The following is a 24,601-nucleotide window of genomic DNA, read 5'->3' as shown; positions in this document are numbered from 1 at the left end:
GCTCGAGGTCAGGAGTTCGAGACCAGCCTAAGCAAGAGCGAGACCACTGTCTCTACTAAAAATAGAAAGAAATTATCTGGATAGCTAAAAATATATAGAGAAAAAAAATTAGCCAGGCATGGTGGCGCATGCCTGTAGTCCCAGCTACTTGGGAGGCTGAGACAGTAGGATCACTTAAGCCCAGGAGTTTGAGGTTGCTGTGAGCTAGGCTGATGCCACGGCACTCACTCTAGCCCGGGCAACAAAGTGAGACTCTGTCTCAAAAAAAAAAAAAAAAAGATCACCAATGTAATATACCAAAGGAATTAACAAAATAGCAGCAGAACAAATGTTTACAGCACTTTAAATAGTGTTATCAAATCTTCTACAAAGTTACTATCCCACAAGACCAACAGTTAGGAACACCATATTCCCTACTTCCCCTCTCTTTGGTTCAGATTTATAAAAGATTACATAGAACACAGAAGAGCTCCCTAGGAGGTACAGATATCAGCAAATTCACTGCAAGTGAAAAAAATCACATTTTGAAAATTTTACAACTATGATGCTTCCTTTAAAGTTTTTTTTCCATTATCCTGTTTTCTAGACAAACTTAAGATGAATGTATTCTTCTGCCAAAGGCTGATCTCCTTCACATTCGTCTGCAAGTAAAATGGCACACAGATACTGTGGGCCCAGGGTTTCAATGATTCTAACTAATTTTCTATGTCCTTAGGATTTTTTTATTGCAGCCTTGGTTATATCTTTTTGAGATGATTTATTCGGCAGCTAAGAGGCAGTGACTGACCCAACTAGTAATGTTTGGCCCCTTCAGAGCCAGGTAACTCTGACAGCATAGTGGAGTGAAAAATGCACTCAATCAAGGGCCAGGGAACTAGGTAAAAAGCCCTCCTGCCACGCACTAGCTGGGAATACAATAAAACAATGGGTAAGAACATTCTAGTACATAGCATTTCATGGACACTGAGATATTCATTAAATCTGAATCTTTGGTATAGCCCTGATTTTTTTGCTTTTGATATTGAACCTTAATGGCGAGGAATTGAAAGTGAAATTAAATCAAGGAGACAAAATTTAAAAAAAGGAAGAAAGCTCACTGTCTCGGCCATTTTTTAGGTTTTGTTGTTCATGAAGTACTCTTAAATTTCTTCTATTGGAGATAAAATCAGCCTTACACAGTATCAGCTCAGATGCCTATTAGCGTTCCATAAACATGAAGACGCTGATCCTCCCTTACCTCAGACAGCTGGCTCTTGGAACGGTCAGTGGACACAGTTCAGCCAACTGCCACACTAGTATCTGCAAATGTAATAGGTAAAAGTTACTCCCAGGCACGAAGCCTATGTTTATTCCTTAATAATTATAACTTATTTTATTCCTATATATAGTGGATTCTTGTTTTGCAAAACACTTGCATATTCATTTCACCGCACAGCCCAATGAAGAAGCAAGAAGAGATTATTCTACTCACTTCCTAGGTGAACAAACAGAAGCTCACAGAGGGACAGGAAGGATGGGAAGAAAACTAACACATCTCTTATGACTAATTTCACAAACACCATGTAAAATGGTTATTATTGTCCTTATTTTAAAGGTGTTGAAACTGAAGTTCAGGAAAAGCAAGTAACTTGCCCAAGACTACACAGTACAGTACATGACGGAGCACAAGTTTGGAATCAGGGGCTCTGTCTGCTGAGCCAGTAATCTTTCCTTTCTACCTTAGTTTCTCCCAGGTTATTAAGTTGGGAAAAACAACATTTCATTGACTTGATTCACATGATTTGGTGGGGAGAGAATAACAAAGTAAAACCAGCTATTTGTTTGACATGAGGAAGTGGGAAAAGCACATGGGATTTAGAACCTGTCAGACTTGTCTTCCTCTTACCAATGGCCTTAGGCAATTATTTAAACTGAGTGTCAATTTCCTCATATGTAAATGAAGATTATAATATACACTTCATGGCCAAAGCTGTCCTAAGTTCAACTTTTTTAGAACATTTTCCTCCATTATCCCATATCTATAGATACGTATAATGGTATTTCTTCCCATGAGTCCATATTTATCTGATTAAAAGATAACTTTATAAGCATGAAATGCTAGAGAATATCTCTGGATGGGGTATTTCTTTGACCTATGTTTCATAGTTCTAAAACACCACAGTATTCATCTATGTCGATTTCACATGATCTCACCTCACAACAAACAACACAAAGAATTTTTATTTCAAAAGACAAGTGCTCAAGATAAAAAAAAAATCAAATAGCCCTCAACCCCTAAAAAGCAAAAGACATACTGCTTTAGGTGAAAGACCTAAAGTATCATTTTAAAGTTTGTGCCTTAGGTTCAGAGACATGGAGCTTCCAATCTGACAAAGGGAATTTGTTTTAATATTATAAAATGGACAGCTTTATTGAGAAGTATGACTTCTGGGAAGTTTTCTTAAAATGTTCCATTTTCGTAAAGAATTCAAAACAGATTAAGAAAAGAGCTTGGTTAATAAGATGCCCTGCAAGAACCTCGTCATCTGCCACTAAATTCAAAACATTAATCACCTTTTAACATTATACTTTAAAGTTTGGAAAAATTATATGATCATAATGTCTTCAATCATCATCATTAATAACTCCATTGAGAGCTTATTACCTCAATTTTAGAAATATGGAAACCAAACCTCAGAGATCACATGGTTAACATGGAGCAAATAAAAATTTAACATTCTATCTTGATACCAAAATCAGTAAACACCCTTCTACTACATGACTTAGCTTCCCAACTGAGAACATGCTATTTGTAGAGAGTAACTTTACAACTTCAGAAAAGGGAAAACCAGTCCATAACATAGAAAATTCAATTGTTAAAGCACTAAAGCACATGTATTATAGTCCTGAGCTCTACTTCACTAGCAAGTGAAAGGAGAAAGAGGAGACTTCACATCTGTGGTCTAACCAGAAGGTAACATGTTACTAAGCTGAGGTAAAAGGAGTGTTCAGTGCAGGGTTGCCATGAACACTTTCTCAGAGCTCCCCAGTGAAGTTTCAGAGATGCAACATCCTTGGGCAAAGTGTTGAAACACAAGCCACATAAACAACAGAAGTCTGCACCAGTGAGTTTTTGTGAAGAATCCTTCATCAATAAGCCTCATTTTAAGTAACAGAAAAGCTGAAGCTTTCTAGCTTAAATTCATCAGCCCTCTTCACATTGTTTGAGTGTCATGTGTCCTCAGTAGCTCCTGGGTATTTCACAACGTAGTGGAGGTCTCCATAAACCCATAAAGACATCTGGGACAACTGACAGATCCCACTCTAACCTCTTGGTAATGAAGCCAGCTATCCTTGGCTGCCTTTGTATATTTTACAACTGCTGACCCAGAACCTGGCATATCTACATCCTTTGTCAACCATCCATCCTCTCCCCACAAAAAATGTCCTCACTCCCAGAAGCAATTTTAGCCAAAAATAAAGAAATCTGTATAATCCACCTCAAACTTGCAAAACTTCAACCTATTAATTAGAATATATGCAAACCAAGACTCGTTAAACCTAATGGAGACTTCTATAAGATATTAATAATTTCTACTGTATTTTGGGAAAAGAACAGGAACAGAATAAATGAAGCCAAGAAAAAAAGAGATAAGCAATAATAAGGAGTAAGAAAAAAGCAGAAGGGAATGGAAGAACCTGGGAAATTAAGAGAACAGAAAGACCTGTTTCAACAGATTTGTCACAAACCTTGGTATCCTTTGAATCTACCCCTGCACCCCAAGACAAATTAAAAGCAACATAACCCTAGGATGATGATCCTAATATTACGAACAAAAGTTCTGACTAAATAGCATTGGACCAGTATAAAGATAACTCATAATACTTGATATTTTGTAAGTGTTATAGTACAAATGAGCAATATAACAGTATCCTACAAAAACTTCCACTAAGCCAGTAAATTGGTAATTCTTTAGCCCTGTCATCCCAGATGTTCCTTCTGAGTAGGAGGCACTGTTTTGAAAAGAACCATGGAATGGGGATTGAGAACCTGAGTTCTGGTCTTAGTGCTATAATTCCCAAATCTTTTTATTAGAAGTTGTATAAAATATATACATTATCAAGCTTTTATCTTCATAGGTCTTGACAATTATTATCTTAAAACCACTATGCAAAGTCAAAAGATTATTTTGTCTAGATTTTATGCATTTTCGTAAGTTTCACATGGCAGTGGAGGTGGTAGAAAAAGGATTACTTATATTAAGTTTAAATTAAACAATGTTTTAAACATAGAAATCTGTTCCCAGAAGAAACTGAAATCTTAGATTAGGCCAAAGGCATGAGATGACAACCAGGGAATCTCCTAGACTCAACCACCCTCTATAACACACACAATTTTAAATGCACACTCTCTCCCACTACCCTAAGATACTCATCAAGAATATAAGATATTCCATAGCTTATGAATGATTTGGTTGTCTCATTAAAGTAATGTTTGCCAGTATTTAATTGCTTCCCTCCCTGATTTTAATTTCCTCACCTGTCAGCATCTATCAGAAGCACTGAAATCTTCTGACATCCTGGCTGATTGTGTTGAAATTAATCAGATTTTTTAAAAGTAAATTGCTTTGGCATAAAGGTAATGCTTAACTTCTTAATGTGATATTTATAAGGGTTCTATCAATGAAACTTATAATCTAGAAATGAAATGAGAGACATTAGTAATCCTGAGAATTGAAAGAAGCTTAAAAATCTCCAGCACTGGACTTTGAAAGATAAGTACTCTAAGAGTGGTGTTGGCAAAGTCGCCAACAAGCCCCAGTGCACATCCCCCTCACAAAGACAGCTAGAACAACAATCAACAACTACATTTTAATGAAAATAACTAACAGAGAGCACCAGAAGGTATATCAGGGGAGTAATAGAAACCATGGTTAGCAGAGAAATTCAAGATAGCCATGGAGAGAATGGAAAGAAACACCAGACCTTACTCACCCCATCTTCCAGCTGAGATTAGCTGGCAACCAGGAGGAACTGCTCCCTATGGCAAGATGGTGAGCAAGAGGATCCAAGCAAGCCCCATCGGCACCTTGGACACCTACAGATCTCAGCCCTGGGGTCAGCTGCAGTCCTCATAGAAGTCCACATAGCTGTGCTCCCCCAAAGAAAAAGCCAATACTGTGCCCTGTCCCCTGTAGCCTGCACAGCTACTGCATCACACCATCTTGGAAGGGGAACTATGGCTGGAGTGTGTCTTGTTTCAGGGGTAAGTAGCTGAACCATCCCAGCTCAGTGGCCCAATATCCCCAAGCCAAGCTGTGAGCAGCTGTTACACTCTTCTGTATGGTACCAAATGGAGGTGGAGTCACCCTACCTACCCATCCCCATCCTTCAGACTGGAGCTGAAGCGGGTACCGTGCCTTCTGGGAAAACAGTACCATGGGCACTAAGAGCAGTTGACCACCCCAGAACTTAAGCTGAAGTGGCACCCTACATCCCAGGAAAACGGTGCCTGGGCCACCTAGAACATCATACCTGCCCCCCAGGCCTAAGCTGAAGTGACATATTATCCCCCAGGAATTGGTACCCTGGCTGAACTGAGCAGCTGTGCATCCCATAGCTGAGCAGCTATGATACCCTACATCCTAGGAAAATAGAGCAGTGGCTGAGTTGAGCTACTCTGCCCTATAGACCAAATAATTCTAATACCCTGCTTCCCTGGAGCTGGTCTAAGCCCCTAGTGTCAGAGTTGCTGAGACACCCCTCTCCCCGCAGTGGGTAGTCATTGCTGTGCTGTTTCCCTGCCTCACCAGGGCCCAAATGACAGCTGTGCTTTGCCATTCTGGGATACTGCTGCTGCTGCACCTGGCCTCACAGAGTGTAGGGTACTGATGAGCCCTACCTTCCCAGGGTCCAGAATCACTGCTACACAGTGCCTCATCCCCCAGGGCTCAAGTTGCCACTGAGCCCAATTGGCTGTTTCCCAATTGCAGCCATATCCCACTCACTAGGCAAAAACCTCCAAGCACTCCTTTTACCCTGGAATTGGGCCAGTGCTGTGTCTACTCCCCAGAGGCAGAATCAGCTAGACCTGAGCTGCTAGAAGGGTGCCTCTCAGCCACAGATCCTGGCTCTGTGGGAAACCTACATCCAAACCTGATATAGAGTGAACATGCAGCCCAAGACCCAGGTGCCACTATAGATTAGCAAGACCCTGGACCTAGGACGCTGGCCTCACAGCTGCTCTGAGGACCTGTACCTGGGACCCAGCACTACTACAGCTATCTGTAGCCCGTGTCAGAACTAACAGCAAGAGGCATCCTCTTAGGGGCCGGGCGCGGTGGCTCACGCCTGTAATCCTAGTCCTCTGGGAGGCCAAGGAGGGTGGATTGTTCGAGGTCAGGAGTTCAAGACCAGCCTGAGCGAGACCCTGTCTCTACTAAAAATAGAAAGAAATAATCTGGCCAACTAAAAATATATATAGAAAAAATTAGCCAGGCACGGTGGTGCATGCCTGTAGTCCCAGGTACTTGGGAGGCTGAGGCAGTAGGATTGCTTAAGCCCAGGAGTTTGAGGTTGCTGTGAGCTAGGCTGACACCATGGCACTCACTCTAGCCTGGGCAACAAAGTGAGACTCTGTCTCAAAAAAAAAGAAAAACAGTCAAAGAGGCATCCTCTTAGCTAAGTCTCCCCATGCTGAGGAAAATGAGAATCGGAGGACCCCTCAAAGCTCTCGACACTGAGGATGTTAATAACCTATACCACCAGAAACACTGCCACAAACTTCTACAGCTTAGGCCACTGAGGTGCCCACAGTTATTTCAGATATTGAACACAGCTGAAGAAGCTGAACAGAGACTATACCACTGTACCTAACCAGAAAGAGAGTAACCACACCCTTCCCAACCACAACACTAAAACCCAACTGCAAGTGAAGGTTTTTTCATACAAAATCCACTCTAGAAAAGTTGAAAGAGTTGATTGTTCCATTAGATGCACAGAAATCAACTCAGGGACACAAGAAAAATGAAAAAGCAAGAAATATAACACCACCAAAGGAACATAAGTCTATACTGACAGACTCTAATGAAAGAAAATCCATGAATTGACAGAAATGGAATTCAAAATAATGATCTTAAGGAAACTCAATGAGATATAAGAAAATACAAAGAGATAATTCAACTAAATCAGAAAACCTATTCATGATATAAATAAAAAATTCAACAGAAATAAAAATCATAAAAAAGAACCAAACAAAAATCTTGAAGGTAAGAAATTCAATAAATAAAAAATATAATAGAGAACTTCAGCAGCACACTTGATCAAGCAGAATAAAGAATCATTGTACTTGAAGGTAAGTCATTTGAAATTATAGTCAGAGAAAGAATGAAAAAGAGTGAAAAAATCCTACAAGGCTTAAGGGACACCATTAAGAAACAAATATTTGTACCAAGGAACTTCTGGAAGGTGAAGAGAAGGGAAATGGCATTAAAAAAACTATTTAATGAAATAATAGCTGAAAAATTCTGAAGTCTGGGGAGAGATATGGACAACCAGATCCAGGAAGCTCAAAAATCTTCACATAGATTCAACATAAAAAGTCCTCCCCAAGGCACATTACAATCAAATTGTCAAAGTAAAAAACAGAATTCTAAAACCAGCAAGAGAAAAGTGTCAAGACACATACAAAGGAATCTTCATTAGATTAACAGAAAATTTTCCATAGAAATCTTTTAGGCCAGAAAAGAATGAAATTATATATTCAAAGTGCTCAAAGGAAAAAGTGGCTAGCCAAGAATACCATACCCAGCAAAGCCAGCCTTCAGAAATGAGGGAGAAATAAAGTATATTCCAGATAAGCAAAACCTAAGAGAATTCAACACCACTAGACCAGACTTACAAGAAATGCCTAAAGGAGACCTACTCCTGGTAGTAAAATGATGATAATCAATATCATGAAAACACACAAAAATATAAAACTCACTGGTAGAGCAAATACACAAAGAAGAAAAAGAAAAAAAATCAAATCTTATCACTACAAAAAACTACTAAACCACAATGATAAACAATAAGAGAAGAAGAAACAAATGATATGCAAAATGACCAGAAAACAATTAGCAAAATTACAAAAGTAAGTCTTCACCTATCAACAACAACTTTGAATGCAAACAGATGAAATTCCCCACTTGAAAGATGTAGACTAGCTGGATAGATTAAAAAGGGATGGGGTAGGAGACAGAGCAGGAGGTGAGCTTCATCAGTATTTACAGCCATTCCCCATCACTATCATCACCTCCTGAAGTCCACCTCCCCCCATTATACACCAAGCATGAAATAGCCCCATTCTCAGGAAGCTTAGACAAGGAGAAATAAAACCCGTATTTTGAAAACTTCAACTAGCTATTACAAAGCAATTCGTAAGCCTAATAAGTGGCTAGAAAGGACAATAACTAGAAGTCTAAGGAAAAAAGAACAAGAAGACTAAATGATTTGTAGGGAACAGAAAAGGCAAGAAATATCAGTTTTGTGGAAAGAAAAGTAAGTCACCAAAGGTCTAGGATTGGGGAAGAGCTAATTCACAAGGGTAACCTAAGGTCAAATCAAATAACACTTTGGGCCAAGAAAGATATGAAAGGAGAAATCAGAAAAAAATAATAAACAAGATTTGACTCAAAAAGCTCATAGCTATGGGAAGGCAATCAAATGTTGGATGAAAAGCAAGAAAAAATGAGATCCTAGAAAAGAATATCCAATTCATTTGAAAATGAGATAGCAATAGATTTGAGAGTCTGCAAGCCTCCTTTCACAGTTTACCAGACATGTATGTTCACATAGCATCGCCTGTAATCCCTAGCTCCCAACAAAAGCTACTCTAAAAGAGAAGAGATATATTTAAAAGGACATGTAATATCTGGGTCCAATTTTATTGATTTTCTCAGCATTCTTCAATACAGTCTCACAGTCTGGACTAGTTTGTACTGAAGAAAACAGATCACATAAAATATCACTATAATTAAAATCAAAGTTAAGAGCAACTTTTACGGGCAACCTCCTTCCTACAGGAAAGAAGAGGAAGGAAGGAGGGAGGAGAGAAAGAGAGAGAAACTTTAATAGAGAATAATTGAAGGGTGGGGGTTGGCATTGTCCAGTAAAATGACTTGTAGTGATATAAAAAATGACAGTTTTGTGTGCAATTTTCTTTCCTGTAACTTTTAAGTAATTTAATTTAGGTAAAGAAAGAAGTGGGTCCTTCAACCCAAACTCACTGATTCTTTTTTTCGCTCAAAGCTGGAATTCTATCTTATCCGGAAAATGAACAAGCAGTCAACTGTTCCTTTAACTTCCCTCTCAGTCTTGGCAAGGATAAAGCAACTTCTGTTTATAGAGGCAGGAGTGAGTGGTTACTATTGAAAAGCAGAAGAGAAAGTAGTGGTGACTGAAGAGTAGGCAAAACATGTAAAAGGTTTAATACTAAAAAATGGAATTATTCCCAAAAGGTTCTATAATTATACAGGTTGAGCAGCCCTAATCCAAAAGTCTGAAATTCAAATGCTCCAAAATCCAAAAATTTTTGAGTACAGACATGACATTCAAATCTCATTGGAACATTTTGGATTTTGGACTTTTGGATTAGGGATGCACAACCAATACGAATAATGTAAATATTCCAAAATCTGGAAAAATCCAAAATCTGGAAAAATCTAAAATCTGAAACACTTCTGGTCCCAAGCATTTAGGATAAGAGATAATCAACCTATGTATATTTGTCATCACCATCTCTGAGAAAGAAGTTCAAAAACCTTTGCATTGAAATTCCTGAAACTGAAATAAGAAATTAAGGAAAAAGAAAGAAAAATTCACTAACAACGGGGTTCTTGTTCCAGCTCTGCCATTAACTCATGCTGCCACCTTGGGCAGGTCTATTCCCACTCTCCACTCCAGTAAAATGAGAAGACTGGATTCAATCTGTGGCTCTTGATGTGCGATCTACAAGTGTGTAAGACTCCCCTAGACCTTTCCAGGAGTCCAAGAGTTCAAGACTATTTTCATAACAATACTATCTAATGAGCCTTTTTCACTGTGTTGGCATTTGCACCAAGGTGCAAAAGCAATAGTGGGTTAAAAACTAGTGGAGTCTTAAGGTGAATCAAAGCAGTGGCACCAAACTGTAGTGACAGTCACTGTATTTTTCACCATAAGCCACGTACAGCAAAGCAGAATAGGGGACTGGTTTCACTTAAGACTCTCCTGAATGCATTGGAAATTATTACTTTTACTAAATCTCAAACCTTGAGTATGCATCTTTTTGATATTCTGTGTGACGAAATTGGAAGTACCCATGAAGCAATTCTGCTTAATACCAAGCTACAATGATTGTCTCCTCTTAAGAAATGCACTTGTGTGATTGTTTAAACTGTAAGCTGCTAACCATTCTTTATCAGGAAACATCATCTTTATTTAATGTTCATATTTAATAATAAACTATGGCTCATTAAAAATTTGGGTTTCACCAGACATTTTCTCAAAAATAAACCAAGAGAGCCTATCACTTCCAGGAAAACAACTAACAGAATTTGTTGCCAATAATAAATTCAAGTTTTAAAGTAAAAATCAGAATTTTGAAAATCTTACTTCTACTGTGCACTTGATATCTAATACTTCAAATACTTTTTGGTTAAATTAGTGGTATTATTAATAAATATGACTCTTTTATATCATAGAATGAAATATGTCAATGTTTAGAAGATCTACATAACTCAGTGAACCCATATTTTCTAAATAACCAATGCATGATGTTACAAAATCATAGAAGATCCATTCAAAGTGAATACTAGACTCATTAATTTAAATACAACAGAGTATAAAGAGTTCATTAATATAACTGTCATAACTGAAAAGTTAAGACTGACGTGCACATATAGTAATAACATTCATCGGGTGTTGGGCAGGTGGGATGTGGGAGTAGGGGATGAGTATGTTCACACCTAATGGGTGCGGTGTGCACTGTCTGGGGGATGGACACACTTGAAGCTCTGACTTGGGTCAGGCAAAGGCAATACACGTAACCTAAACATTTGTACCCTGGTAGTATGCTGAAATAAAAAAAAAAAATTTAAAAGTAACTGTCAAGTTTTGGTATAATATCAAAGAAAAAAAATCCACAATTACTTCCTTTTTTCCTTCCTTTTTCAACTACACAGCTGTGTGAGACTGGATTTTCTTCATAAATTTTATTCAAAATAATATATCACAATACATTAAGCATAGAATCCAGCTACTATTAACACCTTTCTCACTAAATTTTTTTGTTTTCAAAATATTCTTATTTTTTATACAAATATTTTTCATTAAAAACCTTTATTTCTCGGATTCAATTTCTAATACAGTAAATATCACTAGATAAAAATTCCATAAACAAAAGCTCATTTTTAAGAGTGTAAAAGAGTCCAGAGATGAAACCACTGGACTAGAAGGGACTTATACTCCCTCCTACCCAGCAGTAATCTCCTTTGGTTCTAAACCTTTAGGAAAGACAAAGAGTGGCTCACCTCTGCTTTCAGATTCTGCTACCCGTTTGTCTTTATGTAACCACCATTTCAGTGAGCCTCTGGAACCACTGAAACATCTGTGTGGTCTCACCATGGAGAAGGCCATTGGTTAGTCCAAAAGTATTCACTGTGTGCCTTCCATGCAGCAGGCACTGGTTCACACAGCCCCTGGATCAGACTCCACTGCTACTCAGGGTGTTCTCTTGGTCAAAATACAAAATCTCTAAAAACCTCTTTAATGTAAAGTAAGAATGAGATTATTGTGTACACCCAATAAAATGATCCATTAAAGAGCTTACTATACCCAGCAGCGAGAATACAGTAAACACTCAGTAAATCTTACCCATTGTTATAGTAGCTAAGATGGCTCTTACCAAAAAAGACTGTTTGAAATGTTCATGAAAGAGATAAAGACAGTCTAAAGATGTATTGTCAGGGGCTCAAAATCTATCCCAGCTGCATACTCATTCAGTTAGATAAAAACAGAAGAAAGGTATCCAGGAGTACTGGTCTCTCACCTCAAGAGCAGAAGAATCAGTCTTTGGTCAGGAATGTAATCATGACCCAACCACCACACAAGTTCCTAAACTTTATGTGTCAAATAAGCAAGCAGTTCACACCCAGTATTGTTCCCAGCACTCTAACAGGACAGAGGATGACCAGGAAGTGAGGGTTCAAACCAAGTTCCTGATTAGACAGAGAGAAGATTTTTACTTTTCCTTTGTTTGGACAAAATAGTCATGTTCATTGTATCTCTTTACTTCATTTAAAATCCAGAAAAATTGAGGTTGAAGAAAAATAAGAATGTTTGTATTAATCTAAAGAATCAAGAATCAAAAGAAAAAAGGATGCCTTCATATAGAAGAGATTGGATTACAGCAGGAAATAAAGACGGGAGGATCCCCTTGATAAATTCCTTTAAATTAGAAATATAATCCTGAGGAACGGACATGTGCACACTTACCTACAATTTCTTCATAAATACATAAGGGAATTAATCATTAAACTAGCTATATTGGTGAGGTTCAATTTCACTTTTAATGGAAAAAGAATGATGCCACCTTTATTTCACTTTATTTCATCAACTTTAAGTACAACCACTTTAAGTATCAATACCTGACTAGCCTGATAATACTGTAACTGCTGATTTAATAGAATGATGTAAGTTATACTTCCAGAATAATGTATAGAAACGATCATGCCCCCTTAACAGCACTTGGATCTTCAATCAGGAAATTCAATTTTAGCTGCAAAACTATGTTTTGGCAAAAGTGCAATTGAACTCAGTGTACTTGTCACATTTCTAAATATACTCCAGTCACCATGACAACAAGAGAGACTGATGGATTGCTTAAAAGAGTACGGTATATTTAATTGTCAGCATTTTAAACTGACTCAGAAAAATGCTGTGTGATAGGTCTACTCACCATGGTTACTGCTGGCTGAGTCCATAATAATACAAGGTTCACACACGCACATCACCGACGTGCGCACAAAGAACGTAAAAGTCGGAAGGCTGGCATTTCCAACCACGTGAAATGCTAAACTTAAGGCTTTAGAAAGAACTTGTTACCATTAAGGTACCACTCAAGAACCTCTGTCACAAAATGGTCAGATGAATTCCGGGATCTGCCCTGTATCCAGGGCCACTAGAGAAAATCCTAAATCAGAATCCAACACCTACTTCCCTCTCTTAGACCAAAGATAAGAAAAACTTCAGGATATTTTCCTTTGGGATATATATATGATATATATATGAAGATGAGAGAGACTCTTTGTCCTTTCTTTTTATGTAGACCTGTTCCCAAATGATAATCTTCTATCATCCATTCATTTCTTAAGCAAACATTTCATGAGCAAAGATTCCTACGCCAGGGAATCTTCTACAGGCTGGAGATATAGATGAAACAAAAAGACACGGCCCCTGCCCTCAAGAAGCTGACATCCTAAGGTACAAATATAAATAAATAATCCATTAAAGAGAAATATAATATTATAAATGAAATAATCCAAATGAAATGGTTCATTAAATTATTTAATTTAACATACACGGTGCCTGGCTTATAGCAAGCACTCTGCAAATTTTCACCATTATTATAACTAAGATATCTCTGATCAAAAGTTTGCAATGTATATAAAGAAAATAAATGCATACTAACCATGCTTTTAGAGAACCACAAGTGATATGAAGAATATAAAGTAAGATAATGGAAGAAAACAATACAGGAGAGGTATGTCAATTTAGCTAAAGAATAGGGAAGATCTAGGTAATGAGATGACATTTGAGCTGAGCCCTGAAGGATGACTTCAAACCAGCTTTGTATATAATCAGGGGAAGATCAGGTAGGAACAAACTTGGCTTATACACAGGGCTAAAGGAAGGCCAGTGTGCCTATAGCTTATCATGGAAAGTGATGATGGGTATAAGATAAAGGAGAGGACAGAGAACCACTTCACAGGGTTTTGGAGGCCATGAAAGGGTCTTTCAAATGTTTCTATACATGCTCCTTGAATTTTAATAGGGTTATGTCCAGATAAACCCAACCTAAAGTGGAAAAATCAGAAGTCAAACCATCATAGGTCCAGATGTTCCTTGCCTTATGATAAGGTTGAACCATCATAAGTCGGGATGCTTTGTAGATAACACAGAAGCCACTGTATGGTTTGGGGAAGTGTGTGTATGATATTACCCAATCAACAATTTCAGGATCTCTCCATGTGGTATGGAAAAAGGCCACAGGGAAAGACCATTTCAGAGACTCTATTTATTGCCGTAGTCAAGCCAATGGATGGTAGCTTGGATTTAGATGGGTCAAAAAGGAGGAGATGAGAGCGTAAGGAAATACTCTGGAGGCAGAACATACACACACTGGCCAAGCATGTATTCTGAGCAAGAGTGGTGGTAAAAATGAGTTGAATGGAGGCTATAATACAATGGGAACATGACCAGTGATTCAGGAGATCTCGGTAGGGCTTGAAGTACTGCATTTCTAGCAAGCTCCCAGGTGATGCTGCTGCTCTATGAATAACACTTTGAGAACCAGGCTCTAAGAGAGTCAGGAACACCAGCAGAGCAGGAGGTGGTGAAAGTTTGGCTTAGCATAATAATAGGTAAAATACAGACAAGAGGAAAAATTCAAGAGATACAGCAAAAATGAAATTACTCAAGATTGAGGATGAATAATCTATGAGCAGAAATAAAAAAGAAGATGGTAGAATCAATTCTAAGTTTTCTTTAATGACATTGTTCACTATATAGATAGAACTACATCGTTTCTATCTACCTGGTACAAATCACTTTTACAACTAATATTTCATGTAGTCGCAATCTATCTCTATAAAATAGGGCTAGGGAAAATGATTATGGTTACAGGTAATGATAACAACAACAATCATTTATTAAGAGCTTATTCTAGGCTAAGCACTTTGCAACATGTACTATTTCCAGATCTGACAATAAGTCTATTCCTATTTAACAAATGGCAAACTGATACTCAGAAACACTATGTACCTTGTCCAGAATCACTCCTGCTTCAGCTGAATTCGAAGCGAGGAACAAACCCTAAAATCCATGACCTTCACTTCCATTCTGCCTAAGAAGTTGAATCAATAGGAGAGTAAGATGCTCACTTGGGGCATTCATCCTCACAGTCAGGGTTCCCTTCCACTCTGTCTAAGCTGGAAGACTACGAAACAGGGTAAACTTAATCCATAGAATGCAGTAACTTAGGAGTGAAGTACCTAAGATCAGGTGGCTAGTCTGTAGCAGAACCATGACTGATTTCATTCATATCCACATCACAAAGGTGGCTTGAGAGTTTCATGGGCATTCAGTGTGCTCACGCTCAGACTCACGTCTCTGTACTCCTATCCCAGTGCTTTTCCACAGCCCCACATTGAGCCTCTCGACTTTGTTTTGCTTTTGCCTTGCAAATTTTTGTGTATAAAGTAACTGGCTCTTTGCATAATGATGTGTTTGGAGTGAGGATGTGAGAAAGAGGCCTCATTTGTGAAGAAGCATGGTGAACGGTAGTAGATATTGACAAGGCTTCAGCAGATAAGCAAGATGAGCTTAGCCATTTCCCCAGCCCAGGAAGTGGGTGAGAAATGAGCCACAGCGTCTTCCTTCTCATCACCCACACTGTGCTTTCCCAAGATGATTCACAGGTATGGCTAACCAGCCTGACAAAGGAGACCGTCTTCAGGAAGATGTTTTTGTGCCTGCTCTCTCTCTCTCTTTTTTATTTGTTCCTTTTCGAGTAATAACTATTAATTGTGCTGTGCGGGCAGGACAGAGATGAGTCTACCGGGAAGCCAGCACAAATCCATCAAGTGCTTGAGTCCAGGCTCTTTAGAAGCAATTGCTCGCCACATTTGCACTGCTCTTTTTCTCACAGCTAGAATTAAAGTGGATTTTACCACACAATCACGCTAATGCCCTTCTCCCCCACCTCCAAAGTAAGGGCAGAAGATGGCTACTGGCCAATCACCAGCAACATCACATGACATGTGAGAAAACCAATTCATTTAGTGTTTATACAGTCTAAGTATTGGGCCCTGAGAATAGGTACCCTGCATACGTGAACATATGACAGCCCTGTGAAGCAGATACTAAGTTGAACAGATGGAGAAATTAATGCTCACAGATGGTAAGTTACTTGTTTAGGGTCATACAATTGGAAAATAGCTTAGGCTTTCTGACTTCAAGGCCAATACTTTTCTTATCACTACGGCTGTACACCTCCAAGAGCACCCACAACCTTCCATTCTCTTCTATGAGAGAATTAATGCTTCAAATATTACTTAGAAATCAGGCTGTATACAACTAAAAAACAATAGTAAGCAACAAAGCTATCATAGATCATATGACAGTTGCCTCAGCACATTCTTGACTATAGCTGGTTTCAGAAATCAGTTGGAGACTGTACCACGCCTAACTTGGAATCACAGAGGCTCTTGCATTTCCCAGCACAGGGCTCTGACAAAATAACAACATCACAGAAAGCTGCTCCCCAGGGCGTGCCCTGAAGGAGGAAGAATCAGGAGAATGGACATAATGCAAGACTGATGGCCTTGAAGCCATGTGTTCACAGAGACTCCTGCTCATTAAGAAGTATTATAAAATAAAATCACCAAAGGAAAAGTAATATAGCCCAAGCTTGCTTTTCCATTACTATTCTTACATCCTCCATAGTACAGTTAGACGTTGAAAAGGATCAAACCACAGGAAAAATAAGAATAACCCAGTCTTCAGGTCCTCAGATAGAATATCTGAGCAAAGTGCAGATTATTATATGTAAGAAGCATCCTTTTCTGTCTCCCTTTACCCAGAGGGCGGTGAGACTGAGCCATTTGAAAGATTCCTTATCATAAGCAGAGCTGACAGGAATACCTGATGAGAACAGTAATTAAATCAATAAGTAAATAAACACTTGGATCAATGTTCTCTACTTTTGCTGTCTGTCTTAAAATGGGTTGCCTCGTAAAGGTGAATATTTCTCTCTTCCAACCATAAATATAGTGTAGTTTCACAAAGTTTTCTCTATTTTAAAGTTATTTTGTTTTTCAACAAATGCCAGTTAACCACCTTCTATGTGCTAGTTAGTGTGTGGTTTGGTGGGGGAAAGGATGGTAGAAAGAGAAAAAGACACAATCCCTTTGTGCAAAGAGCTCAAAGTCTGGTACCTAAGGCCAAGCACAAAATGTTGTGATTTTTTTTAAGTCAGCAAGTTATGTTCTCAATTATGAAAATACCAAATGTCAGGTTCTTCTCCAGTCCAAGCAATAATATAAAATAAGCCAATTCTTCTGAATTAGACTTTTTCTAATGAAAATTATGACTGTTGAAGCTTTTCCTTTTAATGCCAATATTATTGGAACTCAGAGGAGAACACAAGGTCAATTTACTATGCTCCATATTCTTCCCAGGCTCTAACCCAGCACCATCCAATAGAAATATAATATGAGCCACATACATAATTTTAAATTTTCAAGTAGCCACATTTAAAAAGAATAGTAAATATAAATTTATTTTACAAATATATCCAAAGTATTATCCTTTCAACATGGGGCACTAGCCACATTTCAAATGTTGAATAGCTACATGTGGCTAGTGGCTATCGTATTGGGACAGCATGTCTCCAGACTCTCCTCAACCTTCACCTCATAGTTGTAAACAGAGTAAAACATTTGTTGGAGACAAGAAGCCATGTTTTACAATATTTATTGAGATACAAGTACTCCCACAGGCAGACCCAGCTCTCCCAATATTGCAAAGAGTTTCCTTCAACCCTATACCTCAGGACCAAGAGACTGCAGAACACTGTGATAGCAAATGCCAGAGAGGGGAAACAGCTCCATCTCAAATGTGAGAATGAGGAAAACTAAACAGACCATGGATTACTACCAATTAAATGACAGCTGACATTATACCCACTGGGATACCTTTTCTACTAATATCACTACAGAGAGGACTTGAGATTCTATCTTTGAACCTTTTGTGGCTTGAAACAAGGTTCCTTTTCTAGCTCTAGTCAACAATACTTCCTCTTCCCAACCCTCTGTGCATTTTCTGAGAAGAGCAGAGAATAAGTAACAATTCGGTAAGTGCGATGCATCAATGCATGAAGTTCCTGAAAGAAAGAGGTAAGAGACCCTCTCCCCTCCTCAACTTTTAGTCTCTATCTATGGAAAGAAAAATTCTATGCCCTTTTCAAGGGAAACATAGCTCTCTCTCCATCACTTCTTCCTGTCTCATAGTTGGAGGGATGATATTACCTGACTGGTGTGTGGTTGACCTCCAGTGAGCCATAGTTACCAAGGGCAAATATCATTGCCCAAAATCAGTGGGATGAATGGGTGAAGTCCACCTCTCACTCCTTCCTGCTTTCTCTAGTTTTCTCCTTTCTATTGGAGATTTGATTTCTGAGGCAGGTCCCCAATCCCTGTGTCGTTTACTGGGTAAGTATACACAAAACCAGCACTGTAACTCAACTCACCCCTCCAGTGAACCCCAGAGTTGAGACTGGAGGGCAGGTTATAGAAAATCCCAACATGGTCCTCAAATCTAAACCACATCTTCTGATTGTGCTTTGGGATCCACGTGCTTTGGGAGTTTTGGCTTTCCCTTATAATGAAGATGGTAGTGTGAGGACTAGTCAGTGACTGTTACCACTAATTTGCAATGGTGTCGGATTGTTAATAGTTCCAGACAACTGGTCTTCCATTAAAACAAAAAACAAAGCAAAACTGGCCACCATCAATGTTAACACCACCAGTAATAACTTACCTTGATATCACATACCAATGCTCACTTTATGAAATGAAGCAATGAGAAGGGCACTCCACCACCTCTGAGGTGGTATTGCCAGAAATCTACAACCCCAGTCTAATCATGTGAAAGCATCAGACAAATACAAATTGAGAGACATTCTACAAAATTCCTGACCATTACACTTAAGAAGTATCAAAGTCATGTAAAACAGGGAAAGGCTGAGAAACACTTATAGACAGGAGCAGACAAAGAAAGCATGACGACTAAATGCAGAGAAGTATTCTAAACTGGATCCTGGAATTTAAAAAAAAAAAAAAACGTCATCAGTGGAAAAACTGGGGAAATTTGAATAAAATATATGGTTTCACTAATCATGTTATACCAATGATAATTCCTTAGCTTAAACATATTTTGGTTATGCAAGATGTTAACATCATGGGAAGCTGGGCGAAGGGCACACAGAAACTCTCTGTACTGCTATTTTAACTCACCAGCATCAACAGGTAAACATTACTGGGGAATGAATACCCTTTAACAGCTTCCAGCCAAACCAAAGCTCCATCAGGAAAAGAGCTGACAACACTGAACTACAATAAAAGATATCATACAAAGTGATGTCTCAGGTCTTGTTGTTTTAATAAATTAAAAGCATTTGAAATGCATTTGATTAATTAAAAGGTTCACTGGAAGCAAGAAATCAGCTGAATTAAAGTTTTTTAAAAATAAAGAATGAACGAATGAATAAATAAATGAATGAATAGAATGAGAAGGCCAACTTTGCTAAACAAGAAATTGGTAAGTCAAAAACCCACATTTTTGCTAATTGTTGTAATTTTTGGTTTCCTATTTGGACTGGCGCTGTATAGAAACCATCTTCCCAAACTGCATTTGAAGGTTTCAAAGATTACACTGGCCCTGTCTTACTGAAAGAAAGCCTGTCCCCCATCTGTGCTTCTGAGAAGGAAAGCAGCTTAACCAATACATTCACAGGGGGTTTTGGAGATTCAGTGTGTCTGGACTTTTTAATCCTCATCTCAAGTGTCTCTGAAACTATATAACCTAGCTTGGGAAAACTCCATTTCAAAGAATCATATTTTTCTTTCAAATTTTTCCTTCAGAAGTCAGTTTTTCTTCAACACAGTTTACTTGGTTTATCAAACCAACCAAAGACCAAAAAAGAAATATTAAATCCCACCACCATCCATGCATAAGTAGGTAGGTAGAAGGAAGGAAGGAAGGAAGAATTCTGCTCAAATTATCTGAGCTGAGTTTACAAACTGAAGTCTTCCGCTTAAAAAAAAAAAAAAAAAGGCTTTGGAAAGCATTTTACTTTATTCCCAAAACCTCATTACTATCACAAAAATATCCACATATTCACTGAGTCTTTTTATTTAATCCTAGTTTTAGAAAAACGTTTCCCCTGCAACAAAGGTACTGTCACAGAAACCACGTCACGGAGCCCAACATTTTTCAGATGAGGAAATAGTGAACCAAAAAGAGAAATGGAATTGCCCAAGTTAGCTGTTTCTTATCAGAACACCTCCTAAACGTTTCATTGGGTATTCAGGCCTTAAATTTAAAAGAAAGGCCTAAAATAATTTTTTTAAAGAAGTATTGTGAGCAAAGAACCAAGTTAAAGAGCAGGATGCAAAAACAAGTAAGAAAAGCATCTTCCTGGCCCTAAGGAGCTTTGAAACCAGCTTCTACCGTCCCTGGAGGGCATTTGGAGGGGTTTTTTTTTTGGAGAAGGCTCTTCTCTGAGGATGCTGTTTTCCCTACAGCCTCTCTATTTGTGTCTGCCTCTCCTCCCACACTCCAGATACACAGGTCCAAAGACAGTGCTGGCATTTTTCTAATTGCCTCTTATTGCCTCCACCAACACATGCCTTCACTCCAGCCTCCTATTCTTCTCCCACCTCTTTCACTTCTCCATTGAGACTTCCAGTTCCTGAGATCCTCTTTCTTCCCTGGGCTCCATCCCCTTGGAGCTTTATTTTTTCCCCAGTTCAAGACAGCAGTTCAAGGTGGAGCCCCTTAAGACAGCACTTCAGACATTATTTTGGTCCTTTCTCTGCCCTGACCCATCCCAACACCGGATTACTACAACAATCTACCTTCCCAGCTCTCACACCTACACTGCCTGATTTTACCACACTAAATATAACCTTAATGGGCTAAGATAGCCATAATGCAAAAATAATTTTAATAACAATCCTCTTCATTTATAGCGTGGATAAGGAAGCATTTCCTTACCCAGCACCTCCATCTGATTCTCACAACTCTAATAAATTGAGTATAACAAACTTGGATGCCCATTTAACAGAAGGGGAAGCAAAGTCACAGAGATAGGAAGTAACATTTACCAAGGCCACACAGGAAATTTTTAGCACTGCGGAAGCTTGAATCCAAACCTCATACCTGGCCTGGCATGCTTTCCATTACACCATGCACCCAAGGTCCTAGAACCCCCGTAGGAAAAACGACATACCAGCAATGGCAAGCACAAGTCTTTAATCTACATCTGAATTAGACCAGCATTTTTAGTTGACTTAGAAAGGGAGAAAAAAACTTTAAAAAAAAGTTCTCCAACTGATTCTGGTAGAAACGATTAGCAGAAATATCTTGCAAAGAACGTGGGTGTCCTGGAAGACTCATCGTCGTCATCATTATAATTTCTAATCATGCTGTGTGGGCAGGTGTCCGTGTAGCAGAAACACCATTGGCACCCAGATTAGCAGTCTCTTCAGGAGACTAGAAACTAAGTCTGCAATTCTTAGACTTCAGAGCCTGAATCACAGCTTTCCCCTCAGGGATCAGCAAATACACAGTCTGTGCTTTAGCAAGGATTGTTGGGCCTGCCAAGGGAGGTAGTCAAATATCAGGTCCATCTAAAAATGCACAGTGGAGCAAGGGACAGGAGGCTCCCTGGGAACCTGGAAATACCACTAGCTGCACAGACACAAAGGCGGAGTTGTAGTCCCACATTATACTTTTAATTCACTCAGTAACTTTGAATGACTCATTTGCCTTCTTTGCATTTTTGTTTTCATTCTCATCTGAAAATTGAGAGTTTTTGTACTAAAACTACTAGTTTTCAAATGAGATATGGGAGGAGGTCAGAAGGAAAAGTGGCCAGCAGCAGGGGTTTGGGCTTCCCCTGGCTTTGTACCTTCCCCTGCATGAGAGCAGGTTTATCATTTTGCATACGGGCCTTGGGGCTCCGTGCAAGATTTAGCTTAAACAAAGTGTCCACAATCATAAAAATCATGGGCACCATAAGACCTCTGTGATCCCATTAGCTCCAACATTCTAATTCTATACAAATAAGTTTTCTCTTGGGCTAATCTTTAGGAAGTCTTTATTTTTTTTTTTACTAAAGTTTACTTGATTTGAGAAAAATTATATTAACAGACTTTAGAAATAAATCTATGAATACCAGGCTCTAATTGCCTAAATGTAAATTTGAAGCATGTCTAATATTTTCTTATCCCTCCACAGGAATGGATACCTAAAGAGAATATCCAAAGAAAGCAGAGATAAAGTAGCACAACAGGAGTGAACCAGCCATAAATTCCAAAATTACTTCACGGGGATTCTTATATTTATACAAAAATATTTCTTAAGCACCTGCTAATGTACTTAAGAAATATGTAACAGGCAGGACAGCAGGCCTAAAATGAATAAACAGACAAGGTTCTTGTTTCTATGAGGCTTAGGTCCCATGGGATCTGGCACTTTAAGAGCTGTACATAGCCAAATAACTAAAAATAAGGTCAAAAACACCCTTTAACAAGATAGAAGGCATATAGCTAAAGCAATTGTTAGAGGAAAATTTATACCTCATATATATTAATAAAAAAGCCCAAATAAAAATATGGGGGTAATAAGTCAAGCTCAAATAATGAGAAAAAGGACAAAATAAACCTAGACAAAGCAGAAGATATTATTGAAGATTTTAAAGAAAAAAAAATCAAGAATTACAAAATGGTAGAGACAATAAATAAATGCAAAAGCTGTTTTTCATATAAATAATAAATAACACTTTAATAAACTAATCAGAAAGAGGGATGGAGAGATAGAGCACAAAACTTTAAATAACAATGTGAAAAATAACCATAAATACAGAGGAAATGAAAATAATCACAAGAAATTAGTTGCAAATGAATTTTAAATCGGTGACTTTCCTAAACAACTGTAATTTAACAAAACTAACCTGAGAAGAGATATAAAAGCTAATTAGTCTAACTATAATAAAAGAAATATAAGAAGTTTATAAAAAGCAAACACCCCCACCCCTCTAGAAAAGACACTAGATCAAAGTAGTTTGCTTATTATTTTTATGATGATTTAAGCATAACATTGACACTAAAACTTGACAATGCTAATACACTCACACACACAGATTTTTCAAATAATCTCACTTATGAAAATTGAATTGAAATTAATATATTATTGACCTCTAGGATCCAACTACACTAAAAATATATAATATATAAACTCTGACCAAGTAGATATTATTTCACCAGGAATACTAACATGATTTCATATTTGAAAATTTTATTCATATGTTATACCACATTTATAGGACAAAAGAGAAAACTCTAAGATATTTTCTTAGAATCTATGAATAATTCCATAGTTTCTAAAAAAAGAATTAGATAAGCATTTAACAACCAGTTTCAATTTAAAAAATCTCTCAATAAGGATGCATATACAATACATTTCTCAAATCAAAAGCCACCTCACTATTAGTAGGGAACATTATAAGCATTCCCATTGAAGTCAGGAACGAGAGAAGGACATTCATTCAAACACTGCTATTCTGAAGATAGTAGAAAATCATTAAAAGAAAGCTATCAGTTGTAAAAATTAGAAAGAAAAAGACAAATTATAGTTATCGGCAGATGATATGATTACTTAACTAGACACTCAAAGATATGTATCTAAAATTATTCAAATAATGAGGCAATTCAGTAAAGTGGGTGAGTAGAAAATCAGTATACTGAAATCAAGTCCCTATACCCACACACATTAGATGGCATAAGAAATAATTTCATCCACTAGAAAACACAGAAAGTATCTAGCAAAATAAACTAGTATAAAATATGCATGGGCTACATGAAGAAAAATTTTAAAGTTCCAGGGGACATAAAAGAAGACTTCAACAAATGTCAAGGCATTAGAGTTTGAAAAAAAAAGAATTAACAACTTTACAATGCATACTGTTAGGGAATAACCTTAGAGTAATTCCCATAAATATATCAACAGAACATTATTTTTAGACGTAATCAAGTTAATTCTAATATTCATGAAAAAATAAACACTAAAATCCAGAAATTTTCTGAAAAAAGGGTAACTAATGAGAGTGAGTAACCCTACCAGGTAATAAAACATATTATAAAGCTACAATAATTGAAAGCATAATAATGATACATGAAATGACAGAAGAATAGAGCAGAAAGTCCAAAAATCGATTAAAATTCCTAAGTATTTAAGTATTAAATATTTAATTATTAAGGATTATAACACATTGACTACCACATTAGAAAAAAATAATTTTCCTTGGGGCCACAGTGTTTTATTACAAAAATAGAATAAAAACTTTGAAAACAAAATGATCCTTCCTAATTTAATGAAAAATTTGTTATTTTTTATTGTTTTCTGTGCATGAGCTATATGCAACTTGAAAAATAGTTCACATGCCTCCCAAGGTAAAGGGATGTGTGAGTTACATGTGCTTCATGAGACCCCGGGCTCAAAGCTAGCATGAGTTAAATACAACTCACATGGTAGTTAATGT

General features: G+C 37.7%; 1 protein-coding gene across 11 annotated transcripts in view; it reads right to left on the bottom strand.

The window, feature by feature from the left end:
* Positions 1-24,601, bottom strand: part of LOC123630380 (LIM domain containing preferred translocation partner in lipoma) — a 648,766-nt gene that overhangs the window by 485,233 nt on the left and 138,932 nt on the right. For 9 of the 11 annotated variants that reach the window (XM_045539905.1, XM_045539914.1, XM_045539916.1 and 6 more), the window contains one exon: positions 1,238-1,299. The exons of the other annotated variants lie outside the window; for them this stretch is intronic. The gene's annotated coding sequence lies outside the window, so the exon portion shown is untranslated. The remainder of the gene's footprint in view (positions 1-1,237; positions 1,300-24,601) is intronic. 11 annotated transcript variants of the gene reach the window in all.

The sequence above is a fragment of the Lemur catta genome, chromosome 1, assembly GCF_020740605.2.
Source record: "Lemur catta isolate mLemCat1 chromosome 1, mLemCat1.pri, whole genome shotgun sequence".
Lineage (NCBI taxonomy): Eukaryota > Metazoa > Chordata > Mammalia > Primates > Lemuridae > Lemur > Lemur catta.
Note: the sequence above shows the minus strand (reverse complement) of the source record. Positions and strands in the feature narration are given on the sequence as shown.